Consider the following 14,816-nt stretch of genomic DNA (forward strand, 5'->3'; position numbering starts at 1 on the left):
GTTTGGGGTACAGGGTAGGGTTAGGGTACGGGGTAGGGTTAGGGTATGGAATAGTATTAGTATATGGGTTAGGATTAGGGTACGGGTACGGGTACAGGTTAGGTTTAGGTTTAGGCTTCAGATAGAGGTTAGGGTACAGGTTAGGGTACGGTAAAGTGTTAGGGTTAGGGTATGTTTTAGGGTACGTGTTAGGGTTACAGTCTGTGTAAGAGTTAGGGTAAGGGTAAGGGTTAGGATAAGGGGTTAGGGTGAGTGTTAGGGTTACGGTACCAGTTAGGGGTAAGATACAGGATAGGTTACAAGTACCTGTTATGGTTAGGTTACCTGTTAGGGTACGGGTTAAGGTTGGAGTATGGATTAGGGTACAGGTAGGGTAAGGGTTAGGGTTAGAGTACAGTTTAGTATATGACTACGGGTTAGGGTTAGTGTATGGGTTAGAATATGGGTTAGTGTTAGGATATGGCTTAGGATTAGGGTACTGGTTAGGGTTAGGGTTAGGGTTAGGGATAGGCTTCAGGTATGGGTTAGGGTATGACTAAGGATTAGGGTTGGGTATGGGTTAGGGTATGGGTTAGGGTTATGGTTTGGATTAGGGTTACAGTACGGGTTAGTGTTAGGGTACAGGTAGGTTTAGGATACGTATTAGGGTTAGTGTATGGGTTAGGTTTAGGCTACAGTTTGCTGTGCGGCTACGAGTTAGTGTTATGTTACATGTTCGGGTATGGGTTAGTGTGAGGATATGGGGTAGGGTTGGGTTTAGGCTTCGGGTAGAGGTTAGGGTACAGGTTAAGGTACGGTTACGTGTTAGGGTTAGGGTATGTTTTAGGATTAGGGTACCTGGTAGGGTTAGGGTATGGGTTAGGGTTAGGGTTTGGGTTACGGTACTGGTTAGGTTTAGGGTACAGGATAGGGTACAGCTACGTGTTAGGGTTAGTGTACAGGTTAGGGTACGGGTTAAGGTTGGAGTATGGGTTAGGGTTATGGTACGGGTAGGGTTCGGGTTAGGGTTAGGATATAGGTTAGGGTTAGGGTACCGTTTAGTGTACAACTGTGAGTTAGGGTTAGTCTATGGGTTAGAGTATGGCTTAGTGTTAGGATACGGCTTAGGGTTAGGGTACTGGTTATGGTTAGGTTTAGCGTTAGGGTTAGGCTTCGGATATGGGTTAGGGTACAGGTTAGGGTATGGCTAAGTATTAGGGTTACTGTGTGGGGTAGGGTATGTGTTAGGTTTAGTGTTCAGGTTAGGGTTAGTGTACTGGGTAGGGTAGATTACAGGATAGGGTGCAGCTACGTGTTAGTGTTAGGGTACAGGTTAGAGTACGGGTTAGGGTTAGGGTTTGGATTACTGTTAGGGTACAGGTTAGGATTAGGGTACAGGATAGGTTTAGGGTACGTGTTAGGGTTAGGGCACAGGTTATGGTACGGGATAGGTTTAGGGTTAGGTTTAGGGTACCAGTGAGGGTTAGGGTACAGAGTAGGGTAGAGCTACGTGTTACTGTTAGGGTACAGGTAAGGGGACAGGTTAGGGTGTGTGTATGGGTTAGGGTTACTGTATGGGTTAGCGTTAGGGTATGGTGCAGAGTTAGGGTACAGGTTAGGGTTAGGGTTAGGGCACGGATAGGGTTAGGGTACAGTTTAGGGTACAGCTACAAGTTAGGGTTAGTGTAATTGTTAGGGTATGGGTTAGTGTTAGGATATGGCTTAGGATTAGGGTACTGGTTAGGGTAAGGTTTAGGGTTAGGGTTAGGGTTCGGGTATGGGTTAGGGTACAGGTTAGGGTATGGCTACGAGTTAGGGTTCGGGTATGGGTTAGGGTTAGTGTTAGGGTTAGGATACAGATGAGGTTTATGGTACGGGGTAGGGCTAGGGTATGGGTTAGTGTTAGTATATGGGTTAGGATTAGGGTACGGGTACGGGTTAGGTTTAGGTTTAGGCTTCAGGTAGAGGTTAGGGTACAGGTTAGGGTATGGTAATGTGTTAGGGTTAGGGTATGTATTAGGGTATGTGTTAGGGGTAGAGTACATGTTAGGGTTATGGTACGGGAAAGGGTGAGGGTACAGGTTAGGGTACAGGTTAGGGTTAGGGTACTGGTTAGGGTTAGGGTACAGGATAGGGTACAGCTATGTGTTACAGTTAGGCTACAGATTAGGGTACAGTTTAGGGTTGGGGTATGGATTAGGATTAGGGTACGGGTTAGTGTTAGGTTACAGGGTAGGGTAAGGGTTAGAGTTAGGGTTAGGGTACACATTAGGGTTAGGGTACAGTTTAGTGTACGGCTACGGGTTAGGGTTAGTGTATGGTTTAGGGTACGGGTTAGTGTTAGGATACGGGCTAGGATTAGGGTACGGGTATGGGTACGGGTTAGCATAGGGTACCGGTTAGGTTTAGGATACCATATGGGGCATAGCTATGTGTTAAGGTTAGGGTACTGGTTAGGATTAGAGTACAGTATAGGGTAGAGCTACATGTTCGTGTTAGGGTACAGGTTAGGGGACGCGTTAGGCTTTGTGTATGGCTTAGGGTAATGGTACAGTTTAGCATTAGGGTACAGTGTAGGGTTTGGGTACAAGTTAGGGTTAGGGTTTGGGTTAGGGCATGGGTTAGGGTTAGGGTACAGTTAGGTGTACCTCTATGGGTTAGGGTTAGTGTACACGTTAGGGTATGGGTTAGTGTTAGGATATGGCTTAGTATTAGGGTACTGGTTAGGGTTAGGGTTAGTGTTAGGGTATGGGTTAGGGTACAGGTTAGGGTATGGCTATGGGTTAGGGTTCGGGTATGGGTTAGGGTTAGTGTTAGGGTTAGGATATGGGTGAGGTTTAGGGTACGGGGTACGGTTATGGTACGGGTTATTGTTAGTATACAGGTTAGGATTAGGAGATGGGTTAGGGTACGGGTTAGTGTTAGGGTTAGGGTTTGGGTAGAGGTAAGGGTACAGGTTAGGGTACGGTAACGTATTAGGGTATGTTTTAGGGTATATGTTAGGGTTAGAGTACGTGTTAGGGTTATGGTACGGGGAAGGGTATGGGTACGGGTTAGAGTTAGTTTAGGATTAGAGTACCGGTTAGGGTTGGGGTAGAGCTACGTGTTATGGTTAGGGTACACTTTTGGGTAGGGGTTAGGGTTGGGGTACAAATTAAGATTAGGGTATGGGTTAGGTTTAGGTTACGGGGTACGGTACGGGGTAGGGTACGGGTTAGGGTTAGGGTACGGGTTAAGGTTAGGGTACAGTTTAGTGTACGGCTATGGGTTAGGGTTAATGTATGGGTTAGGGTATGGGTTAGTGTTAGTATACGGCTTAGGATTAGGGTACTCGTTAGGGTTAGGGTTAGGGTTAGGGTAGAGTTTTGTGTACGGATAAGAGTTAGGGTTAAGGTACATTTTAGGTTATGGGTTAGGGCTAGGATACAGCTTAGGATTAGGGTACTGGTTAGGGTAAGGGTTAGGGTTAGGGTTCGGGCATGGGTTAGGGTACAGGTTAGGGTACAGCTATGGGTTAGGGTTCAGGTATGGGTTAGGGTTAGGTTTAGGGTTAGGATATGGGTTAGGGTTAAGGCACGGGGTAGGGTTAGGGTATGGTTTAGTGTTAGGATACGTGTTAGGATTAGGGTATGCGTTAGGGTTAGGTTTAGGATAAGGGTTAGGCTTCAGGTACGGATTAGGGTACAGGTTAGGGTATGGTTACGTGTCATGGTTAGGGTATGTTTTAGGGTACATGTTAGGGTTAGAGTCTGTGTGTTAGGGAAAGGGTAAGGGTTAGGGTACGGGTTAGGGTGAGCGTTAGGGTTACAGTACCAGTTAGGGGTAAGATACAGGATAGGTTACAAGTACGTGCTATGGCTAGGTTACCTGTTAGGGTACGGGTTAAGGTTGGAGTACGGATTAGGGTACAGGCAGGGTACGGGTTAGGGTTAGGGTACAGTTTAGTATACGACTACAGGTTAGGGTTAGTGTACAGGTTAGAATATGGGTTAGTGTTAGGATATGGCTTAGGATTAGGATACTGTTTAGGGTTAGGGTTAGGGTTACGGATAGGCTTCAGGTATGGGTTAGGGTACAGGTTAGGGTATGACTAAGGATTAAGGTTGGGTGTGGGTTAGGGTTATGGTTTGGATTAGGGTTACAGTACGGGTTAGGGTTAGGGTACAGATAGGTTTAGGATACATGTTAGGGTTAGTGTACGGGTTAGGGTTAGGCTACAGTTTACTGTACGGCTACAAGTTAGTGTTACGTTACATGTTAGGGTATGGGTTAGTGTGAGGATACGGGGTAGGGTTGGGGTTAGGCTTTGGGTAGAGCTTAGGGTACAGGTTGGGGTACGTTTACATGTTAAGGTTAGGGTATGTTTTAGGATACATGTTAGAGTTAGAGTACGTGTTAGGGTTAGGGTGTGGGGAAGGGTTAGGGTATGGAATAGAGTATGGGTTAGGGTTAGAGTACAGGGCAGGGTTAGGGTATGGGTTAGGGTATGGGTTAGGGTACGGGTTAGGGTTAGGGTACACTTTAGTGTATGGCTATGAATTAGGGTCAGGGTAAGTGTTAGGGTACTGGGTAAGTTAGGGTAAGTTAGGGTACTGGTAGTGTTAGGATACATGTTAGGGTTAGGGTACGGGTTAGGGTTAGGATAGGGTTTAGGGTTAGGCCTCGGGTAGGGATTAGGGTACAGGTTAGGGAATGGTTACTTGTTAGGGTTTGGGTCTGTTTTAGGGTACGTGTTAATGTTATGTTACGTGTTAGGATTAGGGTACATGGTAAGGTTAGGGTACGTGTTAGGGTACGGGTTAGGGTTATGGTTAGGTTTAGGGTACAGGTGAGGGTTAGGGTATAGGATAGGGTACAGCTACGTTTACTGTTAGGGTACAGGTTAGGGGATGGATAAGTATTTGGGTACGGGTTAGGGTTACGGTACGGGTTAGCATTAGGGTACGGTGCAGAGTTAGGGTACAGGTTAGGGTTAGGGTTAGGGTACAGTTTAGTGTACAGCTACAGGTTAGGGTTAGTGTATGTGTTAGGGTATGGGTTAGTGTTAGGATACATCTTAGGATTAGGGTACTGGTTAGGGTAAGGATTAGGGTTAGGGTTAAGGTATGGGTTAGGGTACAGGTTAGGCTACGGCTACAGGTTAGGGTTCGGGTCTGGTTTAGCGTTAGTGTTAGGGTTAGAATACGCATGAGGTTTAGGGTATGGGGTAGGGTTAGGGTATGGGTTAGTGTTAGTATATGGATTAGGATTAAGGTATGGGTACGGGTACGGGTTAGGGTTAGGGTTCGGATAGAGGTTAGGGTACAGGTTAGGGTACAGTAACGTGTTAGGGTTAGGGTATGTTTTAGGGTATGAGTTAATGTTAGAGTATGTGTTAGGGTTTGGGTACAGGAAAGGGTGAGGGTACGGGTTAGGGTACGCGTTAGGGTTAGGGTACTGGTTAGGTTTAGGGTACAGGATAGGGTAGAGCTACTTGTTATGGTTAGGGTAAAGGTTAGGGTACGGTTTAGGGTTGGGGTACAGATTAGGATTAGAGTACGGGTTACGGTTAGTTTATGGGGTAGGGTTAGGGTTTGAGTTAGGGTACACATTAGGGTTAGGGTACAGTTTAGTGTATGGCTATGGGTTAGGGTTAGTGTATGGGTTAGGATATGTGTTAGTGTTGGGATATGGCTTAGGATTAGGGTACTGCTTAGGAAGTGTTAGGGATAGGGTTAGGGTTTGGGTATGGTTTAGGATACAAGGTAGGGTACGGCTAGGGGTTAGGTTTAGGGTATGCATTAGGGTTATGGATAGGTTTAGAATATGGGTGACAGTTAGCATACGGGTTAGGGTTAGGGTATGGGTTAGTGTTACATTTAGGGTTAGGGTATGGTTTAGGGATAGGATCCAGTTTAGCATATGGATACTAGTTAGGGTTAGGGTACATGTTTGGATATGGGTTAGTGTTAGGATATGGGTTAGGATTAGGGTACGGCTACAGGTACGGGTTAGGGTTAGAGTACCGGTTAGGGTTAGGATTATGGCATGGGTTAGGGTTAGGGTATGGGATAGGGTTAGGGTACGGGTTAGTGTTAGGGTTCAGTTAGCGTAAGGGTTAGGGTTAGGGTACAGTTTAGGGTATGGCTATGAGTTAGGATTAGGATGCCGGTTAGGGTATGGGTTACTGTTAGGATACGGGTGAGGATTAGGGTACAGTTTAGGGTATGGGCTAGGGTTAGGGTTAGGCTTCGAGTATGGCTTAGGGTACAGGTTATGGTATGGTTACTTGTTAGGGTTAGGGTATGTTTTAGGGTTAGGATTAGGGTAAGCGTTAGGTTTAGGGTACCGTTTAGTGTATGACTATGGTTTAGGGTGAGTGTACGGGTTAGAGTATGGGTAAGTGTTAGGATTCGGCTTAGGATTAGGGTACAGGTTAGGGTTAGGGTTAGGGTAAGGTTAGGCTTCTGGTATGGGTTAGGGTACAGGTTGAGGTACAGCTAAGGATTAGGGTTAGGGTATGGGTTAGAGTATCTGTTAGGGTTAGCGTTCGGGTTAGGGTTAGTGTACTGGGTAGGGGTAGGGTACTGGCATGGGTTAGGGTTAGGGTTAGTGTACCAGTTAGTGTTCATTTACAGGATAGGGTATAGCTATGTGTTGAGTTTAGGGTACAGGTTCAGGTATGGGTTAGGTTTAGGGTTTGAATTAGGGTTAGGGTACAGGTTAGGTTTAGGGTGCATGTTATGGTTATAGTTAGGGTTAGGGTATGGGTTAGTGTTAGGATACAGGTTAGGATCAGGTTACGGGATAGGGTTAGGGTTAGGGTTCGAGTAGAGGTTAGGGTACAGATTAGGGTACAGATACATGTTAGGGTTAGGGCATGTTTTAGGTTACATTTTAGAGTTAGAGTACGTGTTATGGTTAGGGTATGAGGAAGGGTTTGGGTAAGGGTTAAGGTTAGGCTTAGGGTTATGGTACAGGTTAGGGTTAGGGTACTGGATAGGGTAGAGCTACATGTTACATTTAGGGTACAAGTTAGGGTACAGTTTAGGGTTAGTGTACGGATTAGGATAACTGTACGGGTTAGGGTTAGATTACAGGGTAGGGTATGGGTTAGGGTTAGGGTTAGGGTATGCATTAGGGTTAGGGTACAGTTTAGTGTATGGCTACGGGTTAGGATTAGTGTACAGTTTAGGTTATGGGTTAGTGTTAGGATATGGCTTATGTTTAGAGTACTGGTTATGGTAAGGGTTAGGGTTAGGGTTTGGGTATGGGTTAAGGTACAGGCTAGGGTACAGCTTCGGTTTAGGGTTAGGGTATGGGTTAGGGTTAGGTATAGGTTTATTATATGGTTTAGGTTTAGGGTATGGTGTACGGTTAGGGCATTGTTTAGGGTTAGGTTTTGGGTTAGGTTATGGTTTAGGGTTAGGGTACATTTTAGCATATGGATACTAGTTAGGTTTAGGGTATGGGTTAGGGTATGGGTCAGTGTTAGGACACGGGTTAGGATTAGGGTATGGGTTAGGGCTAGGGTAGAGTTCAGTTTACGGATACGAATTAGGGTTAGGGTACGTGTTAGGGTATGGGTTAGTGTTAAGATACGGGTTAGGATTAGGGTACGGGTTAGGGTTAGGGTTAGGCTTATGGTACGGGTTAGGGTTAAGGTATGGGTTAGGGTTAGGATACAGAGTAGGGTTAGGGTACAGGGTAGTGTTAGGTTTAGTGTACAGGATAGGGTCCATCTACGTGTTAGGGTTAGGGTACAGGTGAGGGTAAGCTTTAGGGTTGGAGTATGGGTTAGGGATAGGGTATGGGGCAGGGTTAGGGTATTGGTTACTGTTAGGGTAAGGGTTAGGGTTAGGGTTTGGGTATGGGTTAGGGTGCAGGTTAGTGTACGGCTACGTGTTAGGGTTAAAGTATGGGTTAGGGTACTGGTTAGTGTTAGGAAACGTGATAGGATTAGGGTACAGGTTAGGGTTAGGGTACAGGTGAGGGTTAGGCTTCAGGTAGGGGTTAGGGTACAGGTTAGGGAATGGTTACCTGTTAGGGTTAGGGTATGTTTTAGGATACATGCTAGGAATAGGGTACATGTTAGGTTTATGGTACCTGGTAGGGTGAGGGTATGGGTTAGGGTTAGGGTTACGGTATTGGTTAGGGTTTGGGTAGAGCATAGGGTACAGCTATGTGTTATGGCTAGGGTACAGGTTAGGGTATGGGTTAAGGGTTAGGGTTAGGGTTAGGGTTTGGGCACAGGATAGGGTACAGGTTAGGGTACGGCTATGGGTTAGGGTTCAGGTATGGGTTAGGATACGGGTAAGGGTTAGGATATGGGGTAGGGTTAGGGTATGGGTTACTGTTAGGATATGGGTTAGGATTAGGGCATGGGTTACTGGTAGGGTTAGGGTTAGGGTTAGGCTTCGGGTAGGGCTTAGGGTACAGATTAGGTTATGGTTACATGTTAGGGTTAGTGTACCTGTTAGATTTAGGGTACGTGTAGTGTTATGGTACGGGTTAGGGTATGGGTTAGGGTTAGGGTAGGGGTTTGCTTTAGCTTACGGGGTAGAGTTAGGGTATGGGTTAGGGTTAGGTTTAGTGTACAGGATAGGGTACACCTATGTGTTAGTGTTAGGCTACAGGTTAGGGTACTGGTTAGGGTTAGGGTTAGGGTACAGGTTAGGATACGGTTTAGGGTTAGGGTACGGATTAGTGTTAGGGTACAGTTTATGTACGGCTATGAGTTAGGGTTAGGGTACGGGTTAGGGTATGGGTTAGTGTTAGGTTACGTGTTAGGATTAGGGTATGGGTTAGGGTTAGGTTTAGAGTTAGGGTTAGGCTTTGGGTAGGGATTAGGGTACAGATTAGGGTATAGTTACGTGCTAGGATAAGGGTATGTTTTAGGGTATGTGTTACGGTTAGCATTAGGGGTTAGGGTACAGGTTAGGGTATGGTTACATGTTAAGACTAGGGTATGTTTTAGGGTACGTGTTAGGGTTAGGGTACGTGTTAGGGTTAGGGTACGTGCTAGGATTAGTGTATGGGGTAGGGTCAGGTTACGGGTTAGTGTTAGGGTTAGGGTTAGGGTACGGTATAGGGTTAGCGTTACGGTACTGGATAGGGTAAAGGTACAGGATAGGGTACAGCTACGTGTTATGGTTAGGTTACAGGTTAGGGTACGGTTTAATGATGGAGTACGAGTTAGGGTTAGGGAACAGGTAGGGTTAGGGTTAGGGTACGGGTTAGGTTACAGTTTAATGTACTACTACGGGTTAGGGCTAGTGTCCGGGTTTGAGTACGGGTTAGTGTTAGGATACGGTTTAGGATTAGGATACTGATTAAGGTTAGGGTTAGGGTTAGGTTTCAAGTATGGGTTAGGGTATAGGTTAGGATACGACTAAGGATTAGGGTTAGGGTATGGGTTAGGGTACTTGTTAAGGTTAGCGTTCGGGTTAGGCTAAGGGTACCGGTTAGGTTTAGGGTACAGCTACGTGTTATTGTTCGGGTACAGGTTAGAGTACAGGTTAGGGTTAGGGTTTGGATTAGTGTTAGGGTACGGGTTAGGGTTAGGGGTACAGTTTAGTCTACGGGTATGAGTTAGCATTATGTTATGTGTTAGGGTACAGGTTAGTGTCAGAATACGGGTTAGGATAAGGGTACGTGTTAGGCTTAGAGTTAGGGTTAGGGTTCAGGTAGAGGTTAGGGTACAGGTTAGGGTACGGTTATGTATTAGGGTTAGGGTATGTTTTAGGGTACATGTTGGAGTTAGAGTATGAGTTATGGTTAGGGTACGGGGAAGGTTAGGGTACGGGTTAGTGTACGGGTTAGGGTTAGGGTTAGGGTTAGTGTTAGGATACAGGATAGGTTATAGCTACTGCTTAGGGTTAGGGTACAGGTTAGGGTACTGTTTAGGGTTAGGGTACGGGTTAGGGTACAGAGTAGGTTTAGGGTATGGAGTAGGTTTAGGTTTAGTGTACAGGATAGGGTACACCTACGTGTTAGGGTACAGGTTAGCGTATGGGTTAGGGTTGGAGTATGGGTTAGGTTTAGGGTATGGGTTAGGGATAGGGTACGGGTTCGGGTTAGGGTACGGGTTAGGGTACGGGTTCGGGTTAGGGTACGGGTTAGGGTACGGGTGTGGGTTAGGGTACGATTTAGGGTTAGGGTACAGTTTAGTGTATGGCTACAAGTTAGGGTTAGGGTACAGATTAGGGTACTGGTTAGTGTTAGGATACATGTTAGGATTAGGGTACAGGTTAGGGTAGGCTACGGTTTAGGATACAGTTTACAGAATGGTTACCTGTTAGGGTTAGGGTATGTTTTATGGTACGTGTTAGGGTTAAGGTATGCGTTAGGATTAGGGTACCTGGTAGGGTTAGTTTACGAGTTAGTGATAGGTTTAGGGTTATGGCACTAATTAGAGTTAGGGTACAGGATAGGATACAGCTATGTGTTATGGTTAGGGTACAGGTTAGGGTACAGGTTAAGGTTAGGGTTAGGGTTAGGTTTAGGGTTAGGGTTAGGTTTATGGTACTGCTGAGGGTTAGGGTACAGGATAGTGTAGAGGTATGTGTTACTGTTAGGGTACAGGTTAGGGGATGGGTTAGGGTTTGGGTATGGGTTATGTTTACGGTATGGGTTAGCATTAGGTTAAGGTGCAAAGTTAGGGTATAGGTTAGGGTTAGGTTTAGGGTTTGGGCATGGGTAGGGTTAGGGTAGAGTTTAGTGTATGGCTACGGGTTAGGGTTAGTGTACGTGTTAGGGTATGGGTTAGTGTTAGGATATGGCTTAGGATTAGTTTACTGGTTAGGGTAAGGGTTAGGGTTAGGGTTAGGGTTTGGGTATGGGTTAGGGTACAGGTTAGGGTACGGCTATGGGTTAGGGTTCACGTATGGGTTAGGGTTAGTGTTAGGGTTAGGGTTAGGGTACGGGTTAGTGTTAGTATACGGGTTAGGATTAGGGTACATGTACAGGTACGGGTATGGGTTAGGGTTAGGGTTCGGATAGAGATTAGGGTACAGTTTAGGGTACGGTAACGTGTTAGGGTTAGGGTATGTTTTAGGGTTAGGATTAGGGTTAGAGTATATGTTAGGATTAGGGTATGGGGAACGGTGAGGGTACAGGTTAGGGTACGGGCTAGGGTTAGGGTACCGGTTAGGGTTTTGGTACAAGATAGGGTAGAGCTATGTGTAACAGTTAGGGTACAGGTTAGGGTATGGGTTAGGGTTGTGGTATGGATTAGGATTAGGGTACGTGTTAGGGTTAGTTTAAGGGGTTAGGGTTAGGGTTAGGGTATGCTTTAGGTTTAGGGTACACGTTATGGTTAGGTTACAGATCAGTGTATGGCTATGCGTTAGGGTAGTGTATGGGTTAGGGTATGGTTTAGTGTTAGGATACGGCTTAGATTAAGTACTAGTTAGTAAGGGATAGGGTTAGGGTTTGGGTATGGGTTAGGATACAGGTTAGGGTATGGCTACAGGTTAGGTTTAGGGTATGGGTTAGGGTTACGGCACGGGTTAGTGTTAGGGTATGGGTTAGGTTTAGGATTAGGGTATGGTTTAGGGTTAGGGTGCACTTTAGCGTACGGATACTAGTTAGGGTTAGGGTACGTGTTTGGGTACGGGTTAGTGTTAGGATATGGGTTATGATTAGGGTATGGGCACGGGTATGGGTTAAGGTTAGGGTACCGGTTAGGGTTAGGATACAGTATTGGGTATAGCTAGGTGTTAGGGTTAGGGTACAGGTTAGGGTACGGGTTAGGATTAGGGTATGGGTTAGGGTTAGGGTACGGGTTAGGTTTAGTGTACGGGGTAGGGTTATGGTATGGGTTAGAGTTAGGTTTAGTGTACAGGATAGGGTACAGCTATGTGTTAGGGTTAGGGTACAGGTTAGGGTACAGGTTCGGGTGGGAGTATGGGTTAGGTTTAGGGTATGGTTTAGGGTTAGCATACGGCGTAGGGTTAGGGTACGGGTTAGGGTATGGGTTAGGTTTAGGGTATGGGTTAGTGTTAGGGTTCAGTTTAATGTATGGCTACGATTTAGGGTTAGGGTATGGGTTAGTGTTAGGTTACGTGTTAGGATTAGGCTACGGGTTAGGGTTAGGTTTAGGATTAGGTTTAGGGTTAGAGTTAGGCTTTGGGTAGGGGTAGGGTACAGGTTAGGGTATGGTTACGTGTTAGGGTATGTTTTAGGGTACGTGTTTGGCTTAGGGTACGTGTTAGGATTAGGGTACAGGCTAGGGTCAGGTTATGGGTTAGTGTTAGGGTTAGAGTTAGGGCACAGGTTAGGGTTAGGGTTAACGTTATGTTACTGGTTAGGGTTAAGGTACAGGATAGGATACAGCTACGTGTTATGGTTAGGTTACAGGTATGGGCACAGGTTAAGGTGGGAGTACAGGTTAGGGTCAGGGTATGAGTAGGGTTAGGGTTAGGGTACGGGTTAGGGTGAGGGTACAGTTTAGTGTACGACTATGGGTTAGCGTTAACGTACGGGTTTGAGTACGGGTTAGTGTTAGGATACAGCTTAGGATTAGGGTACTGATTAGGGTTAGGTTTAGGGTTAGTCTTCGGGTATAGGTTAGGGTACAGGTTAGGTTACAACTAAGGATTAGGGTTAGGGTATGGGTTAGGGTACATGTCAGGGTTAGCATTCGGGTTAAGGAACTGGTTAGGGTTAGGGTACAGTATAGGGAACAGTTACGTGTTAGTGTTAGGGTACAGGTTAGAGTACAGCTTAGGGTTAGGGTTTGTATTAGTGTTAGGGTACGGGTTAGGGTTAGGGTACAGTTTACTGTACGGCTATGAGTTAGGGTTATGTTACGGGTCAGGGTACAGGTTAGTGTGAGGGTACAGATTCAGATAAGGGTATATGTTAGGGTTAGGTTTAGGGTTAGGGTTCGGGTAGAGGTTAGGATACAGTTATGTTTTAGGGTTAGGGTATGTTTTACAGTATGTGTTAGAGTTAGAGTAAATGTTAGGGTTAGGGTACAGGGAAGGGTTAGGGTACGGGTTAAGGTTAGGATTAGGGTTAGTGTACTGGTTAGGGTTAGGGTACAGGATAAGGTAGAGCTAAGTGTTCCTGTTAGTGAACAGGTTAGGGTACGGGTACGGGTTAGGGTTAAGGTTAGCATTAGGTTACGAGTTAGGGTTAGGGTACAGGTTAGTGTTAGGGTTAGGGTTACAGCACGGGCTAGGGTTAGGGTATGGGATAGGGTTAGGGTACGGGTTAGGGTGAGGATTAGGGTTAGGGTACGGTTTAGGCTTAATGTACAGTTTAGTGTACGGCTATGAGTTAGGATTAGGGTACGGCTTAGTGTACGGGATAGTGTTAGGATATGGGTTAGGATTAGGGTATGGGTTAGGGTACGCCTTAGGGTTAAGTTTAGGCTTCGAGTATGGGTTAGGGTACAGGTTAGTGTATGGTTACGTGTTAGGGTTAGGATATGTTTTAGTGTACATGTTAGGGTTAGTATATGGGTTAGGATTATGGTACAGGGCAGGGTTAGGTTACCGGTTAGGGTTAGGGTTATGGTACCACTTAGGGTTAGGGTACAGGATAGGGTACAGCTACATGTTAAGGTTAGGGTACAGTTTACAGTATGGGTTAAAGTTGGAGTACAGGTTAGGGTTAGGGTATGAGTTAGGGTTAGTGTATCGTTTAGTGTACAACTATGGGTTAGAGTTAGTGTATGGGTTAGAGTATGGGTTAGTGTTACGATACGGCTTAGGATTAGGGTACAGGTTAGGGTTAGGGTTAGGGTAGGGTTATGCTTTGGGTATGAGATAGGGTACAGGTTAGGGTATGGCTAAGTATTAGGGTTAGGGTATGGGTTAGGATACGTGTTAGCATTAGCGTTTGGGTTAGGGTTAGTTTACCAGGTAGGGTACCGTTAGAGGTACGGGTACGGGTATGGGTTAGGGTACCAGTTAGGGTTAGGGTACAGGATAGGGTACAGCTACATGTTACATTTATGGTACAGGTTCGGGTATGGATTAGGGTTAGTGTTTAGATTAGGGTTAGGGTACGGGTTAGGTTTAGGGTACGTGTTAGGGTTAGTGTTAGGGTACATGTTAAGGTTAGGGTACAGTTTACTGTACAGCTGCAAGTTAGGGTTAGGTTATGGAATAGGGTAGAGGTTAGTCTTAGGATACGAGTTAGGATTAGGGTATGGGACAGGGTTAGGGTTAGAGTTAGGGAATGGGTACATTTTAGGGTACAGGCTAGGGTGTGACAATGGGTTAGGGTTAGGGTACGTGTTAAGGTATGGGTTGGTGTTAGTGTACGGGTTAGGGTTAGGGTTAGGTTTGGGTTAGGGTTAGGGTTAAAGAACGGGTACAGTTTAGGGTACATGTTAGGGTACAATAATGGGTTAGGGTTAGGGTATGTGTTAGGGTATGGGTTAGTGTTCGTGTATGTGTTAGGATTAGGATATGGGTTAGGGTAAGGGTTAGCATAAGAGTTAGGGTTAGGGTTAGGGAACGGGTATGGTTTAGGGTACAGGTTAGGGTGCGGGTTAGTGTTAGTGTGTGGGTTAGGATTAGGGTATGGGTTAGGGTAAGGCTTAGGGTAAAGTTTAGGGTTAGGGTTAGGGTTAGGGCTTGGGTTAGGGAACGGGTATAGTTTAGGGTACAGGTTAGGGTATGGCAACGGGTTAGTGTTAGTGTAAGGGTTAGGGTTAGGGTATGGGTTAAGGTTCAGGTTAGGTTACGCGTTAGGGTTAGTGTACAGTTTAGTGTACGGCTGCAGGTTAGTGTTAGTGTATGGTTTAGGATACGGGTTAGTGTTAGGATATGGTTTAGAATTAGGGTACTGGTTCATGTAAGGGTTAGGGTTAGGGTTTGGATATGGGTTAGGGTACAGGTTAG

The 14,816-nt window shown here is 45.8% G+C and overlaps 1 long non-coding RNA gene across 1 annotated transcript; it reads left to right on the top strand.

The window, feature by feature from the left end:
• Positions 1–436: 436 nt before the first annotated feature.
• LOC113633290 (uncharacterized) lies at positions 437–11,272 on the top strand. Its single transcript, XR_003438133.1, has 3 exons — positions 437–523; positions 792–796; positions 11,256–11,272. It is a non-coding gene; the product is annotated as an uncharacterized LOC113633290 (long non-coding RNA).
• The last annotated feature ends 3,544 nt before the right edge of the window (positions 11,273–14,816 follow it).

This window comes from Aethalodelphis obliquidens, unplaced genomic scaffold (genome assembly GCF_003676395.1).
Source record: "Aethalodelphis obliquidens isolate GAN/ISIS:26980383/991018 unplaced genomic scaffold, ASM367639v1 scaffold39, whole genome shotgun sequence".
In the NCBI taxonomy this organism is placed as follows: domain Eukaryota; kingdom Metazoa; phylum Chordata; class Mammalia; order Artiodactyla; family Delphinidae; genus Aethalodelphis; species Aethalodelphis obliquidens.